General features: G+C 43.7%; 1 protein-coding gene across 2 annotated transcripts in view; it reads right to left on the reverse strand.

Moving 5' to 3' along the window:
* The window catches only part of F13A1 (coagulation factor XIII A chain), a 152236-nt gene that overhangs the window by 98140 nt on the left and 34369 nt on the right, over positions 1-19727 (reverse strand). The window lies entirely within an intron of this gene.

The raw sequence follows: 19727 nt of genomic DNA on the forward strand, positions 1-19727 counted from the left end.
CACCATTGTAACGCAATTATACTCCAGTAAAGATGTTAAAAAAAATAGTGCACAGTGATGAAATAAAATAATACATGTAAGATGCTTTGCACATAATTTCTCATGCATAACAAATTTTTAGCTATTATTTCAACAGGAAATTAAACAGCAGGGTATTCTACCGTATGTTCAGGCTCATCATACTTTATGTATAAGCTATCTCAGGGTAAATCTTATTTCTCTTTATTGCTGCCATTTTGGGCCAAATTCTTATTTCATGAGGTTGACCCCAAAACTAAAGTTTACCACTGGGTTCCTGGAAAATCAAAGTCTTCACTGCGAAAGTCAAACCTCACAGCATTCTTTAACTCTTTGGCTTACAGTTCAATTTATAGTTTGGTTTACAGAATAGTCAAATAGATAGATATTTTAAACTGGAGCAAATCTTTCATTTACGAATGTTTCCCAAATGTATTAGACATTCAGTTCTTCTTGACTTGAAGAAAATTACAAATCAGACTAATACGTCTAAATTATTTTGATTGTAAGCAGAAGAAGCTTTAAAACTTATTCACTTCAATTGCTTAACATAAACCATGTAGAGAATTCTGCATGAAAACAAATAAAAACAATGATTCTTTCTGGCCTCTCCAGTGACTGAGGTCTTTAAAGGATTCCTTGGTAGGCATATTGTTGAAGATAGAGCATTCGAAGGAGGTCGTTCCATAAGCTGCCACTGTGCAATTCTGTGAGATACTTATTCTTAATGAAAATAAATGTATACAGCGCAAGCCAGGGAGAAAGATTAGAACCCCAGTGCTTTGCTATTGTTAGGGGTGTCAGTTTATCAACACTCAGAATGAATATTATCATAAATCCAATAAAGCCTTGAAAATGTTTTTCTGCCAAGGTATGACAGTGTGTCTAGGTGGTGTTCTTGGGAATACGTGGGGCTCAGCTTCCCGGAGCCTGGACATAAATCCACCTGCAAGAATTGTTTGTTCCAAAGGCACCGCCATCCCCATACCTCCGGTATATATGCTCCTTTTTGTACACATTCAGACTGGGGGATGAGTTTACCCTTTCCTCTGGAGGCATTGTTGCGCTCCGGAGCCCCCATCAGTGCTGAAGTGTAGACATCAAAGCAATCTCGCCAGCTAAAGGGACCATAGTTCATTTATTACAGTGACTCCTGGCAGCTGTTGCCACTAAATACTGACTCGCATTTAGAATCCACAGTATTAAATACGACACAAGTTTGGTAAAAGTAAACTTTTGGAGATAAAATGTGTGATAATGACAGACTTATTAGATTTAGAGAAAAAGGATGAAAGGAATTTTAAAATGAACTACATAAGCAGGTTCCTTTAGGAATACCAAAGGATTAGGAGAGTGTATCCAAAGCTATGTGCTATGAGACTCCGCTTCACCTTTGTACTAACATCCGCTATTGTCAGGAGTATCGAAATAACCAAGACAATTGCTAGTTTCCATTATTCCACTTCCTGTTATGATTTCAAAGACATATTAAATTTTATGTATCAAATTCAAGTTATACATAAAAAAGTAAAGAAAAAGGAGAACCATGTTTTTTTCATGCTGGCTTTGAGCCCAGTCACAACTTAATCTAAAGGCTAGTTTGTTTGAAACTTTTTCCTTCCTGCAACGATATTGTCTACTGTGTGCTGGGCATTATTCTAAGTGCTAAAGACAGAACAGCAAACAAAACAGACTCCTGTGCTCATAGAGCTTATAGTCTATGGAAAAAGCCAAGCCCGTGCTATTTATGATACGCATGTATTATTTTATTCCTTATAACAAACTGCGAGAGGGAAATCATTATCAACATCCTAATTTGACAAATCAGGAAACTAACACACAAGATCATTAAGCAATTTGTCCAGGGTGATACAACTAGTAACCAGTGGGTTGAGATTTGAACCAGTCAGTCTGGCTTAAGAGCCTGGGAGTTTCACTTCTAAGCTCTACGGCAGTTGTGTGTGCAGACAATGCTTTGGTGTTGGTGAGAATCGTGATGAAATTCTGACTCTGCAATTAACTCTTGGTGCTACCTAGGGCACGTTTCTTAATTGTCTGAAGTTCCATTTCCTTGTCTCTTTGCAGTCCTGGAAATGGGAAGAAAATAGCTTTTGTAATAGAATGAAAGCTTTATGCCTGGCATGCAGTAGAAGTTGACTCACGAGACGTTTATTGTTTGTGTTTTAAACATAACAGTTACTGGAAAGGAAAGCTAGAAGGAAGAAGGGGTGATCTCCCCCCACCCCACTGCCTTCTCTGGTTCTAAACCTGAAGAAAGTGGGCGTCCCGGGGAAAGCAGGTTACTTTTCTTGAGGGAAGTATCGTGGCCAAGGAGAAAGCAATACCGCTGGCTCTGACACTTACTGTGTGATCCCGGCAAAGTATTCATCCTCTCTCAACTAAAACTTCACGTATTCTGTAAAATGGGGATAATATGGTCATAGTTTGTGATGGGGAGGACAGCTTAATAAATGGTAGTCATTGTTATTTCCCCCTTTTCTCAGGCTTTCTGATTCCCCTAATTCGTCCTTTCTCTGTCCCAGGAGCGGGAAGACAGGATGGGTTCCCTAATAGCCAACCTAAAGAACCCAAATCTACTTACAAAGGCAAGTTTATTCAAGATTCAAATATACTGAGCTGACTAATATTTCCATCTAGAAAACTTGCACAGCCTCTGCTCCCCCCATCCACTCCCCCCACCAAAGTGATGGCATTCAGTGTTAACCAAAAAACCTTAATAATTCCAGAATTATCACAGAATTATCTAAAACCCGCCCTTCACTAAAAAAATCTGGTTTTCTGAATCACTATGGTCACTGTCATCTCCATTCATGACTTACGTAGGAGGCAAACTTTATGGTCCATGGGCCAAATGTAGCTTGTTGCATGTTTGTGTAAATAAAGTTTTATTGGAACACACTCATTCATTTGTGTATTACTGTGCTACAATAGCAGAGTTGAGTAGCTGTGACAGAGGCGATATGGTCTGCAATGCCTACAAGATTCACTATCTGGCCCTTACAGTAAAAGTTGGCCAACCTCTGCCTTAGAGAGTTTTATATTTTATTTCTTTAAGGGGTGATTGATTACAGACACTCAGTGTCTAAGACTTGAGCCTAAGAAGAAAATACCATCACCTAGTTTTTTCTTCAAAGAGAAATATGTTACTAAACTAATAACAAACATCTTCACTGCTATGGGGTCAACATTTAGTTTCCTTAAAACCTCCTAGTTAAATCCCTCACAGTCTCAGAGGGTATTGAAGACGTAGGAAATGGGTTGTAACTTTTTACTGATTTTACTAGACACTGCTAAAATGTTCAAGTTTATTACTGTAAAAGTTGTTTAGCGTTGCCAAGGCAGTTCACAGAGAGATGGAAATAAAGCACAACAGGAATGGAGGTTTATTTCCCCGGGTCCCTGTGAGGGAATGTTTACAGGTGGGAAACTGGGGTTCTGTGAGGTTATCACATGCAAGACATCCGTATAAGTGGGCAGAGGCAGACACAGGGCATGGACTGAAACCTCTGTGCTAGAAAGCCCGTTCTCCTTTCCCTGCATCATGCTGCCTCTGTGGGGACGGTGGGAGGATGCTGGAGGGATTACAAAGAGGAGGAAGCCAAGAGAAGACTAAAGCTGCAAGATTTGACGGGATAGGAGGCAGAAGGACAGTTAGGACCGCGGTGGTGGATACGACATGTGTGAGGCAGCAGTGTGAATCCCAGGGCTTAATCACTGGTGGTGAGCAAGAAAACCTGGCAGACAGGGCCTTACAAAGAGGGTCTCTGGGGCTTCCCTGGTGGCGCAGTGGTTGAGAGTCCGCCTGCCGATGCAGGGGACACGGGTTCGTGCCGCGGTCCGGGAAGATCCCACATGCCGCGGAGCGGCTGAGCCCGTGAGCCATGGCCGCTGAGCCTGCGCGTCCGGAGCCTGTGCTCCGCAACGGAGAGGCCACAACAGTGAGAGGCCCGCGTACCGCAAAAAAAAAAAAAAAAAAAGAGAGAGAACAAAGAGGGTCTCTGGGCTGCGAGGGACATGAGTTGGGAAGGTTTTTAAGGTGATGTCAGTGACAAAAGGGAGAAGGGAGAAGGAGAAGGACACCACTCATTCAGTCAGGCTGTGTGGCACAAGACCAGCCTATGGAGGCAAATCAGGAACATTCCAAAGGGCCAAAAAAGAACCCAGATTCTCAGGCCTTTTCATATACACCGTATGGAAAAGCTGATTATTAATGTGAGACCTGATGTGTCAATAGTACTTCAGGGTCTTGTCAGCTGCTCCGTAACACCATGTTTAATTCTGAATGTAATGATTTCAATGACAGCTCTGGGGAAGAATTTTCCAGGATCGAACTGTGAGTGAGGAAGTTGTGACAGAGTAGTATTTCATTTCACTAAATAGCCCTCTCCCCTCAGGAGGCAGCACGTTTAAGAGCCCTCGATCAGCCTACACTCCGGAACACCCATCCCTCAACATCCAGGATGGCCCAACAGCTACCCTTGGCCGAATCTGGATGTGAACTTCGGCCTTCCAGAGGTGACCACCATGCGCACGTTCGCTGAAAGGGAATAATGGCTGCACAGACGTTTGTTTTGCTTTTTTCCAATATTGTGTAACTTTCGTGTTAAAAAAACTCTGAGCAAGAAGAATAGAAGCGGGAAATATAATATCCCAGAAAGGATTCTCATCTTGTTTTTAATAATGTAGTCTTTGAAATTGGACTACTTACTAACCATGAAAAAATATAGTTACCAATTGCGTTCTTTCACACTTAACTAAAATGGGTGTCATTTTCCCAAGTGATCTAGAAATTAACATATGCTCTTAGTTTAAATGTTTGTTTTCATCTGTAAAGCGTTTTTCAGGCCACGCTAATCCTCCTTGTAAGGGAAAATTCGCTTGGACCGTACGCCTGTATTCAAATGCACCCATGCCTTCTTTTATCTGACTCTCTCTTTATGTATAATATAGACGTGTGAATACAGAGAGAGGCACCTACCTTAACATCCCACTGCGTGTAACCGGGAGGAAGAGGATGAAAATAGTTAATTCCTTTACAGTTTTATTCTTTACTGACCTTGGCTCCATGGGCCTGAGCTTTTTGCACGGCTTCTTCATATTCGTGTCATTTACGTGGTGGGCAAGAGAAATCCACCTCCAGCTCAGACTCAGCCCTACGTGACCTTGGGGGAAACTTGCTCTCAATCATTGATTTTACAGACCTGAGAACCCACTGCATGCTGAGTCCTGCATAGGTAGCACCGCGCAGAGGAAGGTACTGCGTTAAAAAAATTAATGTTTTAGTAAGTGGATGGCTTGGAATGTTTTTACATTAAAAACATAATGTCCTATGTGGTGATTAGGGTCCCAGGTAGTCCAGGAAGGCCACTAATTAGCCTACAATGTGGTCAGCTTAGTTGAACAGGGTTTGCTAATAGAATCATTCTGACTTCACCTTGCTTATACCTAGAACCTGGGAGGACATAGGATGGAGGAGGACGTTCCTGTAATTGAAGAAGGCGCGCCTGTCAGTCACTTTTCCCTGGTGCTCCGACATGTGGAAGCGTGAACCTCAGGACACCCCTACTTCTCATCTCTTGGGCAATCATCCACAACTCAAGCGGCCATAGTCTGTGTTCCACCTACGCTATACTTAATGATAATACCTTCGGTCATGAGAGTCTTAATTAATCACCAGGAAACCCCAGACAAAACTTTTCCTCCTTATTAACTTAGATATCTATTTTTCTTATTAACGGAACTGAAGATATTGTTCTTTTGCTCTATAGCCCCACAGGATACCACAATGCCTTGTAGGTGCCAATAAATGTCAATGGACTGAACTGAGACTTTTGCAGATGCCGAGTCCCATTAAGAACATCACCCAGACCTTAGAAGCCCTGGAATGAGAGCCTGTGGTAACCAGTTGTCAATTCCAAGCACCCTTCACAAGAGACAAAAATTTCTGCTTCTAAACTTTTTCCTTCAAGGGGTACTTTTCATTCATATATAAATACATTTCAAGCTGAGCTCTGACTCCACCTAACTGCAGACTTTCTTGAATAGTGAATTCTTATAAGAGGATTGTCTCTAAGGGACCCATGAATATATCATGTCTCCAGCTGGGAAGGTAAATTTCACGATGTTAATTCATTTTTCCATTTGATTCATTGGTTTTTCCCAAGACACACCTTTCATGTTCAAAATAATCAATCTGTTTCCAGATGGGCCCTGGAAGTATTACAGTGACAGCATGATGCATGGGGCAGGACTGGAAGTGTGACTACAGCAGCCTTGTCAAGGGAGGCAAACCTTGTTCTAACTGTCTTAGAATGGAATGGGAGTGCACAGGGACCGGGATGGACTCAGTCTCTGGATAACTTTTAGGAACACCAGGTTACCAACTACGAAAACAAAACAGCACCACCAAAAAAGCAACTATCAAAAAAGGCACAAAAATCCTAGATGGTAACAACTAAGAGGAAAGCAACATAAACGTTCAAAAGCGAATCATTTCATTACAGAACTCAGGAACCTACGCCTTCTATCTAATACCTTGCCAGTGGGATGTATATATAAAGTTTACTTATTTATATTTATTTATTTGGATGTTTTCTAAAGGAAGAAAACTTCCTGGAAATGTTTATTCTAGCAAACCAGAGAAGGAAGGGAAAGCTTCTTGAGGACAGGGACTGACTTTTGTTTAACTTTGTACATCTGGTGCCTTGCATCATCTTGGAACATAGTAGGCTCAATAAATATTTGGTAGCTTGATGATAGCTATATATTTTTTTTTTTTGCAGTACGCGGGCCTCTCACCGCTGTGGCCTCTCCCGTTGTGGAGCACAGGCTCCGGACGCGCAGGCTCAGCGGCCATGGCTCACGGGCCCAGCCGCTCCGCGGCATGTGAGATCCTCCCGGACCGGGGCACGAACCCGCGTCCCCTGCATCGGCAGGCGGACTCTCAATCACTGCACCACCAGGGAAGTCCGACAGCTATATTCTTTAAGGTGTCTTGTCTACCTTATGTCACTTTCAACACTTCCTAAGTCTCTTAAAATATTTTTTGGGGTGAGGTGTAATTCTGTGAAATATATATGAAGCCAGCACTGTGCAAGGTTCTTTGAATGATTCAGGAAAGATCATAAGGCCATGCCTGCAGAGGACGGTCGGCATTGTGAAGTGCATATGCCTTCGATGACCGACCACGGTAATAATCTGGACATGAGGAGACAAGGGCCTGGCCCAGGGTGTTGCCAACAGCACAGAGAGGAAGAAAAGGACATGGGATAAAATTCAGAGGACATGTCAACAACATGGAGATAAGATAATTTCTTCCTGGGCGAAATAAGACCTCACGGCTCCTTCAACAAAACGGACCACACTTTGAACATGCCTCCAGCATGCCGAAACACAAGTCATCGCAGCTGCTTGGTGCAGTGGAAACCCAGAGAAGGAAGCAGGTAAAGGTGCTACAAAGTGAGAGAGGATCCCTCTGAGAAGGTGGCTTTGGGATATAATCTTAAATGTGGACAAGGCAGGAAGGAGCCTTCCTAGCGGAGGGAAGAAGGAAAGCACGCATCGTGAGGGAACCACGAGATGCCTGTGGTACGAGAAGCAGCTGATCTGGGCAGGGTGAGGACCAGAGGGACCTTTGACACTGTAAAGGCATCTAGGCTGTGTCCTAGGGAGGATGGGAGAGGGGACAGGAGAAGCTTTACTTCTTCAGGAAGATCACTCCGGCTGCAGGAAGGAGAATGGTTTGCTAGGGGACAGGGGTGGAGGTTCGAGGGTTGCCGGAGTACTGGGCTGTGGCATGACGTCATCCCTAGAGTGATACTGGCTGGCTCTGGAGGGAAGATGAGTGCCGGGACGCAGAAGAAATACAGGCTTGGTCAGGGATGAGATGCTCGTTCTCAGTGAGGAGGGTGGAGTCAAAGGTGACCCCAGGTTTTTTTCATTCTTCACCAAAGAGTTTTTGAGTGCCTACTAGGTGCTAGACACTGTAGATATTGGGCCACAGCCACAAGAAAAACAGCCATCTCCTCGAACCCTGCGACTCACGACCAGGCTGCAAGCCCAGTGGAGCCTGCTTCTTTAAGGCATCTGCTCCAAAAGCAGGGCCTGCTGTGATTCACTGCTACACAGATTTACTCAAGGAAGCTAGTTCTCTGGGAATTCCCTTAACCCCATGTGTGTGTGTTGACGCTGGAGAGAAGACAGAATATTTTTAGTCTTTAAGAAAAAATAATCAAGATAAAATCTCTACGATTTAGATGAAGTTGGTTATAGAACGTAACATTGCACTGAAGATTGGTTCATACGGTTGATCCAATTCCTAAGGAACAGGAGAAATAGAAGTCGGAGAAGGTGGAGTTGAGGTCCAGGCTGTCCACTGGGGAGTAATAACTACTGTTTGTGCTTATTTACTGAGCCTGTCGACGGCCTGGCCGCTCTCACACCCAAGGCCCACACCTCCCAAGACCCTCTTCTGGGTTCCCAGGAAGCCCCCTTCCCAGGATGCATTGCCTTCTGGGTTGCCCTCTGAGTAGGTTTGGCCAGTGAGGGGCTCTGGAGGCAGATGGGGAGATGCTGCATTGTGTGTCCCCGTCTCTCTCTGCTTCTTGGGGGGCTGAGTCTCCTCCATGGCTCCCAGCTCTCAGCAGTGGCTGCTGGGTTCTGGTAAGACCTCCCCCTCCTCCACGTGCCCCAGGTCCACAGTTTTCTGCTGATACTAACTCCTGAGTTGCCTCACTGTGCCATCCGTTTGGCTTCTTAGCTGTTCTCTCACCAGTGTAATCAATTCCTTTGATTAAACTTCTGTTGCTTATAAAACCTAGAGAAGTGTCCACTTTATGCTCTGGGCCCTGAGCCTGCAATGTGTCAGATCTTGTCCTAATACTTTATATTGGCTTTAGGAGTTACGTCCATTTAGTATCTGGGGAAACTGGGGCTCGGAGAACTTAAGTAACTAGCTCTGGGTTACACAGCTATCAAGTTGCAGAACAATGATTTGAACTTCCAGGTCTGTTTGTTCAGTCCAGCACTCATGTCTGGGGAAGGTAATCAACCTCTCTTAGTCTATTTTCCATCTGTAAACCAGACATTAAAAAAGGTGAGCACTGAAATAATAATGTGTGAAGCACATGTCATGAACTGAACAAATTATTATTTTTATGGCGTCTAACGGTTACGACAGCAAATAAAACTCCTTAGACCTATTTTATTTTTATTTCTGAGCATGAATTAAAACGGGGCTGCCGATGTGGCGTGGTGCAGGGATTTACTCAGCATTTCCTGAGCACCGTTTAAGTGCCAGGCACTGTTCTAAGTACTGAAAATATAGCGATGTCTACACGGGTTCATGGAGCATACCGTCTAGTGGGGGTAAACAGACAATAGACAAATAAATACATACAACATCAAACGAAGATAAATGCTATAAAAACATAAACGAAGCAGCTAAAGGGGACAGAGAATGATAGGGTGGGTGCTGATAGGGTGGGGGGTGCTGATTTGGAGAGAGTGGCCAGAGCAGGACACTCTGGTAAGGTGACATTGAGCAGAGGTGGAAGAGCAGGGAGGAAATGAGCTGTGCAGACACCGAGAGGGGAGCATGAAAGTGCGTGCAAAGGTCCTGAGGACGGTGTTCTCGGCAGGCGCCAGGAGTCTGATGTGCCTGGAGCAGAGAGAACACTGGAGAGAGCCGTGGGAGATGGGGTGAGAGAGCTGGAGGATCAAGCAGGGCCTTGTAGGCTGTTGTCAGGATTTGGGAATTTATTCTTCTTGAGAAAAGAAATCAGTAGAAAACAGATATGGTCTACCTTAAGTCCTTCTAAAAAGTCACTCTGGTTGCCACGTAGACTGTGGGAGAGTAATCGAGATTGCTATGAAGATCTCCTGACTGCCCATGATACGCCCACATTGCTTTTTTGATCATGAAAATCCTTCCAATAGAGGACAAACTAGAGATACAGCTAGAAGATTTCTATCCCTGGAAAGAAATCCATTTGCTTCAATGTGTTACTCTGTGATGTGAAACCTGATTACCGTAACTTTCCTAAAAGCTGGTTTTCACAGCTGGGAGAGACCTGGACATTGAGGTAGGGAGGTGGTGTGAAACATGTGGCCACTTGAAGTACAAAGTTTACCTACACCACAGTTTTTTTCTAGGGGAATCTGTAGCCCTTCTCTGGCATGAGTCTGAATGAGGTTCTGTTGTTCTAACAACCCATCGAGGTTTATATCCACTAGGATCTAGTGATATTGGGGAGAGAGGATGCTGGTTTCACAATGTCTAGTTTATTGTACTTTGATGGAGTCCATGATTATGAACCAAATTGCATACTGGCCTTTTGTCCCTCCTCACTCCAACTGTTATGAAACAATTTCAAATGACGAAGGATGTTTACACATTTCTCGGGATTCTGCCATCCACAAGCTGGGCCCTGGAAGCCCAAGGAAGGTTTGGAGTGGGTGGGAAACACACTGTGGACTGAAAGTAGGGATCACTGACCAGATGCATGGCAGCTAGCAGCTTTGGTGCCTATCTGTTTCTCAATCAGCTTCAGGAAGCATGCCATAAGGAATTCTCTCTTATAGGAACTGAATCTCCTCAACAAATGGCAATTCTGTGGAGTTAAATTCCATTTGTTTGTCTTGTATCCATCATGTAAGCAGCCCGAGGCTAGCGGGTCTTATGAGATTTAAGACGTGTCATTAGCTAACAAAGATAAGATCAAAAGTTTAGCTGAATGTTTTCCAAGCAAAACAGACCTCTGATGAAATTTTCACTAAGACAGTCAATGCTTGTTAATAATTTAATGGCAACAATAATGGGGAAAAGAACAAATCATTGGTAATTATAATAAAATATTTCTCTGTCTTTGGAATGCAAATATGTGAATGCAATACTGTTAAATGAGTTCACATCACCAGAGATGAGGCCACATCACATCACTGAGGCCACTTGGAAAAGTTTCCAACGGGCAAAATTTAGGACAATTTGAACTTCAAATGAATTAAAGATAGTAACAGATTTAAGTAACCTATTTAATTAAAAGAGGAAATCATGAATTCATATTGATAGCAATCATTCAATCAGTAAAAGTTTGATGATAAATAGAATAATTTCATAGTCTGAAAGTACTTGCTTGTAAAGCACTGAGTAATTACAATGGGAACAAAGAGTAACTTGCAGTGGAGGATCCCGACAGACACCATTGTGTTGGATTCTGTGATGTGCTGCCCAGAGACTCCTTCAGGAAGGACAGATTTATCCATAGCTGCTGGGATTGATGGCATAAAATGGTCCTTGGTGGGTCAGCCCTCTTTGGGAGTTACCAAAGCTGAAGAAAACTGCCTCATCCAAGGTTATACCTCATTTAGGAGCAGTTCACATCCAACGGGTGATCAACATGGGTGTACAAAGGTCGAGTTCAGGTGCCCCCATAACAAGAGAGCTCTGAAGAGCCGTCCCATCTCCATAGTTCCTCGTGGGGTCAGCTGTGGCCTTTGCAGGTACTACTTGAAGCTCAACTTCTCTTTCTGCCCAATTCTGCTTCCACAGAGGTTAATCCCAAGAGCATTCCGTAATCAACTTCTTGTATGCTAATTTCAAAGTCTACTTCCTAGAGAACCCAACTTCTATAGACTGAATATGCGTATTACCCCCAAAATTCATGTCATAGATGCCAAGGCTTCACTTAAACATATACTAGAACATTTGCTAAATAAGGCTTCAGAGTAGCTCATAGAAACACTAGTTTTACAGCCCTTTAAACAGTTCGCTAAAAGCTCCACATAACTGACAGTGGGGCCTTTGAGAGGTGTCTAGGCCGTGGGGTGGAGCCCTCATGAATGAGAATTGTGTCTCTATAAAGGAGACCCCAGAGAGATCCCTCACCCTTTCTGCCATGTGAGTACACAGTGAGAAGACAGCCATCTGTGGACCCGTAATTAGGTCCTCACCACACACTAAATCTGTCAGCACCTTGAGTTTGGACTTCCCAGCCTCCAGAACTGTGAGAAATAAATGTTTATTTATAAGCACCCAGTCTACGTTATTTGTTAGCAGCCAGAACAGATTAAGACATTGACCTATAACTCTGCCTTAATCAAGTAATCAAAATTAATTAAGGGGATCTAAAAAAAGTTACGTGCAACCGGGTAGGATTCACCGAGAAGAACCCAGCACCACTTCTGTGATATTACTTCCAAAGATACATAACCTGATTGTAATCACGAGGAAGCATCAGACAGAAAAACCCAAACTGGGAGGTATTGTACAAAATCACTGCCTTATAATCTGCAAACGTGTCAAGTAACGGAAGTCAAAGAAAAACGACAAAAGTGTTCCAAATTGAAGAAAACTAGAGACGAGACATGACAACAAAATGCAACATGTGATTTTGGACTGGATCCCCTTGCTATAAAGGATATTATTGGGACAACTGGTGCCACTCAAATGGGGTCTGAAGATTAGACGATCATAATGTATCAATTATAATTTCCTGATTTTGGTGGTTATACAGGAGAATGTCTTTGCTCACAGGAAATACACACTGAAGTATTTAAAGTATTCAGTGATGATGGGACATAGGGTTGACAGCTCTCTAGTGGTTCAGGAAGAAAAACAGAAGTTCTTTGTACCACTCGTAAATTTTCTGTAAAGTGGAGTTTGTTTCAATTTTTTTTTTTAAAGTTTTAAACAACAAACAACAGAACAACATGGGTAACCATTGTTTGTACAATTATCTTGTATATCCATGTTCTCCTTTTTAAAATGTTTTTATTTTTTGGCTTTAAAAATTTTTTTAATTTTATATTGGAGCACAGTTTTCTCCTTTTTCTTTTCTTTTTTTTAAAAAAAATCCATCAGTGACGTAGGTCTTTAAGTTTCTTAAGATGAGCAGTACTTTTTGAGCTTCTTCTCTTTGGAACACCTATATCGACTCTTCAAGAATACGTGGTGAAGTAAGCCTCCGAGTTGCCCCACACTAGGCAACATCCTATCTCTCTAGGCTCATCCTTCAAGAAGCATCAGCTCTAAGAGAATATGGGACGGATGAGGAGGAAAATGTCAAGGAGGAGCTCAACTCCTTGCATAGTAATGGAAACGGGATCCAAGGCTGAAGAAATCAATATGGGGGCCGCTACTTAGTATAGCATTGAAGCAGGGATGGCTGAGCTCCCACAAGGTGAGGTTCACTGTGCCATGCGAATCTAGGGGAAATGAGGCAGAAAGCAAAAGGAGAGTGCGTTCTAACCTCTGAAGATGATTACCTTGTACTTGTGCCCTAGATTAGCTGTGAGTTTTTCCTTGAAATTTTATCATGATGGTTATAAACACAAGTACTGTCTTTGTGAATCATCTTTATTTTTAAAATTTGGCTAAAAATCCGCTCAAGTGTCTTTGACATGTTTAAAGCAATTTGTTTCCCAAATATGCAAGTTAGAAAAGATGGAGACGATGGAAAGGAAGTAATGGAGACAGTGTGTCATTTTCTATCACTTGGAAAATATGTTGCACAAATAAAAAAAAGTTGTTTGATGGAAAATGTCACCCTGGCTGTCTCCACTGCTTCATTTCCATCATGTTAGTCAGAAAAACACTGTCTTTGTATAGTTAATTGCTTCAGAATACCAAGGGCTCTTGTCTACCCTGTGCACTAATTTTCCAGTGAAAATAGCATATACGTCAACCTGACTTTGAGATGTTGGACCTTTAACATGGCTTGTCCCTTCGGGAGCCAGTTATGGGGCTGAGAGGGAAAGCTATTTTGTCTTTTTATTTTCCCAGTCAAGGAAACAGGACTTGAAATAGCATTAGTTCTTGCAAGTCCAAATGGAAAGCATGACACCTTCATTGGAAGAGTTGATAACATTGTGCTGACGACTGCTTTCCAAAAAAATCCAGCACGTGTGTTTCTCCCCAGGTCACACCATAGTGAGAAGTACTGCACACACTTCATTTAGCTGCTGGACTCCTGGACATCTCAGGCCCCAAAGATACTCATTCTATGATGTCTGTTTTAGTCTGCGGGGGCTGTTATGTAAAATACCACTCACTGGGTGGTTTAAATAACAGACGTTCATTTCTCACAGTTCTGGAGGCTGGGAAATCCAAGATCAAGTTTTCTTGCTGTGTTCTCACGTGGTGGGGGAGAGAGAGAGCTCTGGTCTCTCTTCCTCCTCTTAAAAGTATACAAATTCCATCATGGGGCCATACCCTCATGACCTCGTCTAAACCTAATTATTCCCCAAAGGTGCCACGTCCAAACACCGACACTTGTGAATTTGGGGACCAAAACATTCAATCCATAGCAACGTCTCATCCCTCTTCTCCATCCCCTCTCCCTTACTAAAGGCCTTTCAGTTGTCCTGCCCAGACTATACCTTAACCCATCCCCTCATACCTGGTCTCTTCCCTCAAGGAGGAATCAGTGGAATTCAGATCCTGATTACTGGCTGGTCCTAATATTCCTGACCTGGTGCTGGACCTGGGATCTTAAAAAGTCTTGGAAGGACACAGGGTCCACTGAATGGGAACTGAAGACAGGAACCCATCCCCCTCTCCAAGCTGATGCAACGAATGGAACTCAGCTATGGTAATTTATTCATTTGAGATGTTAGGGAATTCTTTTCATAGTGAGTAAATATAGAGGTGAGAGGAAGTACAATGTCTTACCAGATATTAAAATTTAAGCAAGAGTGGATTTGTTAGACACTTGCCATTAGCTGTTAGCTAAGACCAGTTCCCTGGATGAGTTGTCAAAGGCTTTTTTACGGGGTGCAGTGTGGAGATGTTTGGTGCCATAAGCCCAGAGGAAGTCCCAGCATAAGTGTTTCTGAGCCACTCAGTGGGTGATGCAAAATTCTTGATATATTTGGCAGACGCTGCCTCAGTTCCCCCATATGCATAAGGTAGATTATAATTGTGACTACCTTCTATGTCTAAACTGCTCACACTGAGAATGATCACACACCTGGTTTCCATGCTGGTCAAGCCACCCTGATGGGACTCTGGCCTATTTATTCCCCTATTTGTTCCAAGTTGCTTTCAGTGCCCACCCTGTCGAGTCGTAGTCTTCTCCCAGGTGATCTGATTGAACATCCAGCTAATTCAAGGCTGCCACCCCTACCCAGAACCCTGAAGGGTTAGAGTACTGTAGCAATACCCTGCACAGCCCCCAAACCAGAGATCAGGAGAGAGGCTTAGCTCTAGTCTGCTGGAGGGCAAAGGTGGTCACCTTCTTACTCAGTCCCCTCGGGTAGCTTGCATCTCTTTGCTCCTGCAGCGAGGAGATGCAGAGGTGCCCATACTGTGCCCCTGATGGCTCGCTGGGGCCCGCTTCCAGCTCTGTGCCGGCTTCTTCTTCCCTTGCCTTGCCTCATCTTGGATGGCTGTTTCTGCTTGACCTCACCTATGCTGGATGAGCTCACTGTCCCCAGTCTGCACTTCCAAAGCTAGATCAACACTACACCCCACTCAGTCCAATGATCTTGGTTACTCTTCTTCTCTTGAAATGGATTTTCTGTGCCCTGTTTGGACACTGATCCCAACTGTTAGCATCACGAGATTGCTCCCTGTTCCCCTGTATGTTCCTCTAGCTGTCTAGTAGCTTCCTCTCACCTCAGCTCTGATTTGACAATCCTATCCAAGGTTGCCCAGCTTATGCTTCTTTTCCTAGCATCCCATCTAGTTAGTCACCTTCCCTCTCAAAAGTGTCCTGGTTTGGAGGACAAACTATAGGCTTAGCCATGGAGCTCCATCAGACCCTGGTCTGGCCTTGGGCGAAAGTATATTTGATCCCTCTGTTGGGCATGGGTAGTTCCCAGATCTATAAAATGAGTGGGCAGAGTGATGGCTAAGATTCCTTCCAGCACCCTAACATTTCTGTTCTGTGATTCTGTGAAATATACCAAGCTTTGGATTGCTTCACCTTTAACAATGAGCAGATGCACATTGTTAAATGCACAAACATTTAGAGAGGCGTGCTTTTCAGAGCAGCCAGTCCTAACTGGGTGCTGGGCAGTTACTCCCGGGCACTTCTCCTCTTTGGCTCTCAGTTTTTGCCTTGAATATAAACACAACCCTCGACATCTTCATTCAACTCATGGTACCCTCCTCTCCTGCATCTCTCTATGTCTGACTCCCCAGGGTTTTCGTCTTTTCTCTCAAAACTTGTTCTTGGACTATGCATCTCACCTCTTTAGGATACCGCCCTCTGCAGAGTGTCGGAGAGTTATTCTTCAAAGCCAAGCTGTGCAAATTTACAAACGGGGGTCAGTTGGGTAGTATTATCTACCCTCATGGAGCATTTTCATTCTGTTAGGGGAGCTTCAGATGTTATGTGTTAATTCAGAGAAGTGACTACAATGGAGGAATTCAACACGCTGTTGCTGGAATACCTTTCACGTCTCATCATAGAGACACTTGCCTCTCTACCTGGCTATAGACTTGGCAGGCAACGATCTGATGTTCATCAACATATGGCTGGTGAACATAATGTGTGAATGAACGAATGAGATGAAAAATTTGTTTTTATTACAACCCATCTTATTATCAGTCTACACATTACTGCCCTGAAGCCTTTGCTTTTTAAGTATATTTGGTTTCACAAAGTGTGAGAATCTGTTCATCTCCAGGTTAGCAGGAAAGCAGAGATAATAGATCTCTTCTCTCCACTCTCCCCACAGGCATTTCTGATGAATAGATAAAGGGGGTGGATATCATCCAAGTCTCTCTTGATCTGTCACGAGCACAGAGACCTACACCATTTATCGAGCCCCCTTTAAACTGTTCTTGAAAACTAATGGTGACTTAATTGCATTTGATCATGTTAATGAGATTCTGATCTTTGACAAAAGATAGTTTTTCAGGGCTCGTGTTTTAATCTGACATGACGAAATGGATGGTTTAGGAAGCGTGACGATCTTGCTGCGTGGAGAATCCAGATGCCACCCGACACATGCAGAGAACCTGAGCTCTGAATCCTAGTTAGTGAAGACGCGTTCTATAAAAGGTGGGCGCATCCTTTGTGGGATGGCCAGAGGAGGTCTCCCACACCACTGCAAGAATGAGTGGTGCCCAAACCCCAAACGCAGCTGTGAGATTTGATTCAGTTAAGGATTCCTTTGTCATTAGAAATATCGGCAGAACAATAAGCTCTTGGACTTCCAAGAAGGCCTTCCTCCCAGCCTGGAGGGTGCACATTTCCTATCCCTGTTGTGAAATTCCCAGTTCCTCGGGATCCATCTCAAGGACTACTTGCCTTGTCCCGAGACCTTAGCTTTCAACTCTAACCTGGGTCCCTCCTGACTGCCCAGCATAGTGACTACCTGCCTCTAGTACACATTTCTAGTAGGTAATTGTATCAGTTCAGCCCTTGATTATATACTGTATAGTGATATTCGTTTACTATTTGTGGACTTCTTCTCACTCCAACTATAGTAAGCTCTTTAAAGACATGAATAATGTCTTAAATCCCCCATCTCACATAGTGCCAGACACAGCAGAGGTTTCTGCATCAGAAATTCACTGGACCAGAGATGAGATGAGATGTTATAAAGGCACTGTAACAGAAGTGGAAAGGAGGTAGATAGGAGCCTGAAGAAGCCACAGCAAGACTCCCCGAAGCACATCCAACAGGACAGCAAAGGAACCTCTAAATGCCTAAGCTGGGCTTCAGCCGGAGATGCGACAAAGCATTTACAGCATCCAGCCCAGCTCCCTGAAGCCTGAGGAAACACCTACAGGCAGATACAAAGATTGCTGTACCTACCTCCTGACGGTAATTTGCATTATTCTCCTAACTAAATGAGAAATATCAAAAGGTTCATCCATGGGACCGTGTGTATGTATGAGAGAGAACAAGAGCAGGAGAGAAACAGACAGAAACGGAAGTAAGAGAAATTATAAGAAAGGGTAGAAAAGATCAGAAGGGCTGAGATAATGAGAAGAAAGAAAAGGTGGAAAGGATAGTAAAAGAGAGGTACAGCGATTTATAGCCTGTCTTATGGTCGTCTAATACCTGTCTGGTTCCAGCTGCTGTTATAGTAATGTTTTATGAAAGTTATACTTCCTTAAGGAACACTATAAACATTTAGCTTTCCTATACAGTTGCAATATTCCAAATAAGCCTGGTAACTGGGTGATCTTATTAGCAAGCAGCTATCACTAAGGAGTTCCAAGAGCTTTCCAGTTGTTCCCTCGTCGGTTCTTACAACGTGCTCGCGGAGTAACGAGAGGGCACAGATTATGAATAATTTGTCCACTTTCATCCTTTCTTCAGTGGGTTTTAATTTCAATCAGTTGCTCTCTCTTTTCACGGACTGGAGACTTAAGACCAAGGGATAACAGTGGACACATTCATTTTCATTAAATGTTTTTTTCACCCACCTCTGTCACCCCCAACTTCACAAACTGCAAGAACTTAGAATTTATGTGGAAAAGCCAGAGGATGCCCACACGCTATAATCCCTGAGTTCAGATCACGAGTGCTGGGAGAGTACAGTTTCAGTTATGCGATGCTAGTTAGCCAAGGTTATGAATTCTAATAAGTGAAAGAGGTTAATGTGAGACACAAGTATGGAGATAGAACAGAGAGAGGAGCTAGGGTGAAGGCAAACTCGGGGAATAAGAAAGAGAGGGAGAAAGGAGGGCGGAAGTCAGGAATCTGTGAGCTTTCTCATTCCAACATCCATTGTCCTTTATCTGTGCTCCCCAGAGCACACTACGTGTGATGAGACACACTGACAATTCCGGTACCCTCAGGATACTGAGCTTTGCTGAGAAACTCAAGCTCTGTAGGATGGGATTGGGTCACGAGGCAGGGAAAGGGGGCTCCCTGTAGGTCTCTGGCACTAGAATGTGCCTGGCAATCCCTCCTACTTTGAGACTAAACAGCCTCTGTCACTTCAGCTAGAACTGCGGGCAAATAATTCTGGGCAGAACTTGGTCTGTGGTTTGCCAGGGTTCCTATTTGACTAATTGAGCTGTCAGCATGGATACTGCAGACACGGGAGAGTTTTGTTTGGAGGTTCAGTGGTTGTTATCTTTTCTTGCTGCCAGGAGAGAAAAGACAAGAGAGCAGTGGTCTCCTCTTGGCCTTTTGGACAGCCTTTTCTTATTTAGTAATAGTCCTTCCCTGGAGAGCCTCCCCCAAGCCCGCTGGTGCTAAGGTCCTTAGGGGCTATAACCCTAAAGGGGAGAGATGGCAGTCTTCTTCCATTGCCCTCCCTTCAGCCCCAGGATGGAGTGGGGCGTTACAGAGGGCATATTAGTCATGGAGAGCTTGATCCCACAGAAAGCTGCTCGAAGAGTCTGGCTAGGCTGGGACCTCAGCAAATGTCTTCATTTACGGGGGGAACAGTGAGGAAGATCAGAGCAGAACAAATGAATTAATCCACCAAACAATGTAACTAGGATTCATTCTATGCTTTTACTTGACAATGTATTTGTTCTCTTTTAAAGGGCCAAGGTGGACAGGCCACTGGGCTAAGATTCTGATGGTCTGTGGGGAGGCAAGGACAGGCGACCTCCCCTTCACTGCACCATCCTGGGTGAATCATTCACTCCCTGTGAATTTTGTTTTCCAGATTTTCAATGAGGTTTATTCCAACCTCCCACTTCCCAGTTTTGTTGTGAGAATGAAAATGTGCTATCATGTATGTTATCTCCTATAATCCATGAATAGCTGTTGGAA

The sequence above is a fragment of the Stenella coeruleoalba genome (assembly GCF_951394435.1).
Source record: "Stenella coeruleoalba genome assembly, chromosome: 10".
NCBI classification, from domain to species: domain Eukaryota; kingdom Metazoa; phylum Chordata; class Mammalia; order Artiodactyla; family Delphinidae; genus Stenella; species Stenella coeruleoalba.